Raw genomic sequence first — 5,501 nt, forward strand, 5'->3', positions numbered from 1 at the left:
TCCTTCCTTCCTTCCTTCCTTCCTTCCTTCCTTCCTTCCTTCCTTCCTCTCTCTCTCTCTCTCTCTCTCTCTCTCTCTCTCTCTCTCTCTCCCCCTCTCCCTGCCTTCTATAAACTGAATCTGTATTGTTCATGGAATTGCAAGTGTATACATATTGAAGTAAACAGCGCTTTTTATTTTTAAGGGAGTGTGATGAGTCCTTAATCATCTAATGTTTATTATATGGCCACAGTGTTCACAGCAGTTTAAACATATCCCATCCTCTGCAACATGTATGTTTTCAGAGACGAAATAAATATATTATCACTATTAAAATAGTTAGAGATAAGTACATAATTACAAGATTGCATTGAGTTTCAGCTCTAAGAATGGGAGTGACTAATTGGAGGAAGTGTCCTAGAGGTGCAATTGTAGAGAAAAAAGGCTGCATGGATAGGAGGAAGGATGCAGTTCCATGTAATTAGAATAGTCTGAGTAGAGAGACTTTTAAAAATAAGAAGCTAATTTTAGAGAGAGCACAAAGGCAAGCTAGTGTCCATATGTAGAAACATACTCTGTTTAAATTTCCAGTTTCAGATTCATTCTCATTAGGAATATTGCATTTTCAAGTAGTGCTTTTGAGGCTTATGGCCTAACCAGAACAAAGGCTATAGGGTATGATCTAATGGTCATTCTCTGACTTTAATGCACGATGTGTCTGTATACTGGGTCAAGAATTGCCTGTTTCCTCAGGAAAAGGAGATTAACTGAAATCTAAATTGTATTGTTAAATTAACCAATAAGAAGTTTTATCTTTGTAGTTATAATTCTGTGATAGGCTTTTCTTCATGCTAGAATTACTGATCCCCAATAAAGATAAAAGCTTAGGTAAGAAAAATGTGTTAAGCTGATTTTGTCCTATTTCATAGAGCTTTGCATTTTTTTTTTGTTGCCAGCTTGACAAGAAAGAAACACTGAATATTTTTCTGGATAAAAATAATTGAAAAACATGTTGACCAAACGTCAATACAACTCTGTTGAGTTTGACATTCTTCAAATATGCCCTCTAGTTTGTACAAAGAAAAGTGGAAAACATATTTTATTCATCTATAATAATTTAAGTATTACTGGACAGCTAGGTTTATAGAGTTCATCATAGAAATATTTTAACATCCTTATATTTTTAACCTAAGGCAAAATATTGATCATCCTATTCTAGGATATAGTTAATCCATTAACTGATCAATTTAGCTGTCCTGATAGCTTCAGATTCATACATCAAGTACGTTTTATAGTACTTAAAAAACTCTTGATTTTTTGGTTTTTGAACTTGAATTAATTTTCAGTGTTACTTCTTACTAAAAGTTATTGGTAGAGCCATCATTAAATAAATGGACATTTTAAATGAAATGTGTAGCTGATATTGACAATAAGGAAATGCCCAAATTTTGGTTAAACTCTTAAATCTTTGCTTAAGGCACCAACACTGAGGTTCCACTGAGTTTGTTACAAACTAATAAATTCTTCCACATGCTTTAAGGGTGGTAAAGAGTGTCAAAACAATAAAAGTGTTCACATATTTATATGGCATTTAAGAATAGAATCACCTAGAATAAAATGTTCACATTAGAAAAGTTGAGGAATAATATGAATTAATTCATTTTAGTCTTAGATTGAATTTACATGATTCAAGAATTTCTACAGATAGCCTTCTCTTATGAAAAACTTAGGAAAACATTAAGAAAAAGACAGGAAGGAAACCTAATGTTTTTCTTAAATTTTGAAACAATTATACATTGACAGGTTACAAAAAATATATAGGGAAGTTCTGTGCACTTTTTTTTATTCCCTTTCTTCTTTTTATTCATTAAATATTTATGCAGTACTGACTTTAATTGCTGGGAAACTAAGGTACACACAATAGACATTGCCTTGGAAAATTTATTAATCAGTTGTGAAATAGAGACATATTAACAGATAAACGTAATTGAATATATTAAGTGCCATGGTGGAGCAAAGTAACCTGGGCCCACATAATCCTGCTTTGGAGCTGTCATGGGGTTGGAGAACAAAGACAGAGGAAGCAATGGCAAGAGAAATATTTACATTTGTGTATGTTTGAAATACATGTACAGAAATATTTGAATAGGATTTACTCAAAAATATTTTCTTTTTTATTTAATTATATTATGATTTCAATATCATTTAGATGTGGTTAATCTACAGAATAAATGTTTATTAGATAAAAACACTTTTAGAGTACTTAACAATTTTGTAGGGACTCAATACATACTTGCTGAATGTTCTATTTCATTAATTCATTCAACAAACATTTACTGAACACATGTGTAGTGCCAGTCATTGCACAGGAGTCATGGCAGGCCATAAATAATAAATGCACTACATAAATGATAGAGAAAGTTACAAGGCAATGACTCTTCTGGAACAAAGAAAAATTAGAAAAGACAAAGGGTAGGAAGTGGTGGGATGAGAGACATGTTACAAATATTAAGTAGGAGGTCTGAGTAGGCCTCATTGCAAAGGTGACATCTGAATAAATATATAAAGTTTGTCTTGTGAATATTTGGAAGTTGAGCATTCCGGGCAGTGAGAAATGCCAGTATAAAAGTGGCATCATGGGTGCTGAGCTTGAGGAGCAGCTAAGAGGCCAGTTTGGCTAAAGAAGAGCGAACATGTTGGAAATTAGCAGGCAAAGAGTGTAGAGATGTGGGAGCAAGATCACACAGGGCATTTTAAGGAATTGTAGATTTTGGACTTATTTAGAGTGAAAAGAGGAACCATTATAGAGTTTTGAGAAGAATGATATAGTTTATATTACTTTTAAAGGGATTATTCTCACCACTGAGTTTAAAGAGACTTGTCAGAAGCCAGATAGAAGCAATATTAACAATTAGAAAGGTATTATAGTAATCTAGGTGAGAGGAGAAGGTGGTTCAGATTAGGATGGAGCACTGGAAGTGTTTCTATAAAATCTGACAGTTCATCGAAAACCAGTAGTTTTGAGGTGTGAGACAAAGGTAGGAATCAAGGATGACTCCAAGGTTTTGAGACTGAGCAATAACCTGAATAAAAGAAAATATCCCCTTTTACCTAACCTGCTGACATTAATATTCAACAATAGAATTATAGTGGATTTGGTTATAGAATATGAACAAAATAATTTGAGAAAAATAGAAGGGAAGTAAAGAAAAATTAGGAAAAATAGCCATGTTGCTTTTTTTTGGTACATTTTTTTACCCTTCAATGGTCCTAGGGGTCTTGATCATGGTTTCAAGGAAAGAGATAAAAGTGATACTAATTTATAGTATAAAGACTTGATAAGGTATAACATAGACTTATTTTGTTTTCAAGGCATTGCTTTTGGTATCCATATGTAAATGTAAAATTCCTACCAACTTGTATATGCACCATTATGTTAAGCTACTTTAATCATCTTTTTTTCTTTAAAGTGATTCTTTCTTAACACAAATTTGTGTCATCTATTTTTCATCAGTGGAATGGACCATGTCGATATTTCAAGATGATTAATTTTTCACACTATTTCACTGTTTTTACTAATAGTTGCATTTTTTGTGTGATATATAGTTCTCAAAATATTTTCAGGATTTAAATACTTTACATTCTTCATGTATTATTCTATTTTTCTGATTAGCATTGCGTACTAGACAAGATCCCTGCAATAGAGAGATAGCACGCTGAAAAAGGCTTAGTAAAGCGGTTATTTACAAAGGTGTTCTCAGGGTTGAAACTAACAAGGGACAGTGATGCCTGAAGGTTGCTGTTGCACCCTCTAAGCAAAGGGAAGGAGCAGTTTCGTAGTACCCATAGATAGAGTTGTAGCTTGAATTACAGTTGTATTAGTATGAGACAGCCATTCAAAAGAATCAGTCAGTAAGCTTTGGCAGAGGAACAAACCCTGGAAGAAAGCAAGCTTGACCTCATTTGTCACACATGCTGATCCTGCTTGCATTTCCTTTGGCTAACCACCGGAGAGTACTGTAGGGTCCCTGAAGATCAGCCTTCAGGGGGACACAGCAAACTGTAGAGATACAGAGAGTAGATTTGAAGGAACAAAATAGAAATATATAGCCAACCTGAAATTATATTTTGTAAGAGAGAAATTGATTTATATTGAGATCCACATAGATGTCAGATGTTATGAGCCAACACCGCTCATTATGCTCCCAAATAATTTCTTCTTCTTAGTCTCTATGTATTTTTGATTTTTTTTAAAGAAAATCTTTTCAAACTTACAGAAAAGTTGCAAAAAAGTAAGAGTGTTACAAAGAACACCCATATATCCTTTAACCTTATTTATCCTTTATAAAGATTTTAATCTGTTTGCTTTACCATAATATCTACATTTCTTTCCCTCTAATAAATTTTATATTATTCTACTCTAAGAGCATCGCCAACCTCTGGAGCCTGGGTCTTTGACTTCAACTCCCTTCAGAGTTTGCAGTGCACTGGTGTGCACCACGTCTGGGTTGGCAGGTTTCTCCCTTGAGGCTTGCCAGGTGAAAAGCCTTTGTATTTGCCTAAGATTGGTCCTGAAAGATTACATGCAATATTTAGGCCAGAGACAGACCTTTCAATATGTTGTCACAGATTTTAATTTCATGCATATTATTTTTCTACCCATGATTCCATCTTTGTTTGACTCTTAATTCTAAAAGCCAACATATGGAATGCTCACCATCTGTCCCTTTGCAAAGTTTTTCCAGTTCAGTTTTGGATGGATGAAGCTTCTCCTTAGTAGATTCCTCAGGAAGAGTACATGTGTGCAGTATCCCCTGAGTCTGTGCACATTTAAATCACACTTCTTTCTTTAACTTTCTCAAAAATGTCACTCTACTTGTGCCTTGTTTTAGAGAAGTCTGATGACATTCTAGTTCCCTTGCATTTTCATCTCTTTGTCTGAAGGTCCTGAGGACTTCGCTTTAAACGTGAATAGCTTCGCTAGATGGTGTCAGAGTTTATTGTTGTGGGTCAATTGAAAATGTAGAGTCAGGTATTCTTGTATTTTTGGAATGTTTTCTTTGATTATAGTTGTAAATATTGAAATATTAATTTTCTTTTATTCTTTTGATTTTCTTTTTTTATGGACTACAATTATACTTGGACTCCTTTTTTATAAATTTTGTTTTATTGCTTAAAGTATTACAAAGAGTATTACATATGTCTCACCCCACCCCTGACATTCCCCTGGCCTCCCCTACCCCCCAGTGTCTTATGTCCATTGGTTATGCTTATATGCATGCACACAAGTCCTTTGGTTGCTCTCTTACCTCCCCCTCCCGCCCCCCAACCTTCCCCAGCCTTCCTGCTGTAGTTTGACAGTCTGTTTGATGGTGCTCTACCTCTGTATCTATTTTTGTTCATCAGTTTATAATGGTCTTTATTATCCATAAATAAGTGAGATCATGTGGTATTTTTCTTTCATTGACTGGCTTATTTCACTTAACATAATGTTCTCCAGTTCCATCCATGCTGTTGCAAAT

At 34.2% G+C, this 5,501-nt stretch overlaps 1 protein-coding gene across 1 annotated transcript in view; it reads left to right on the forward strand.

Moving 5' to 3' along the window:
- The window catches only part of GALNT13 (polypeptide N-acetylgalactosaminyltransferase 13), a 506,269-nt gene that overhangs the window by 174,880 nt on the left and 325,888 nt on the right, over positions 1–5,501 (forward strand). The window lies entirely within an intron of this gene.

The sequence above is a fragment of the Myotis brandtii genome, unplaced genomic scaffold, assembly GCF_000412655.1.
Source record: "Myotis brandtii unplaced genomic scaffold, ASM41265v1 scaffold125, whole genome shotgun sequence".
In the NCBI taxonomy this organism is placed as follows: Eukaryota; Metazoa; Chordata; class Mammalia; order Chiroptera; family Vespertilionidae; genus Myotis; species Myotis brandtii.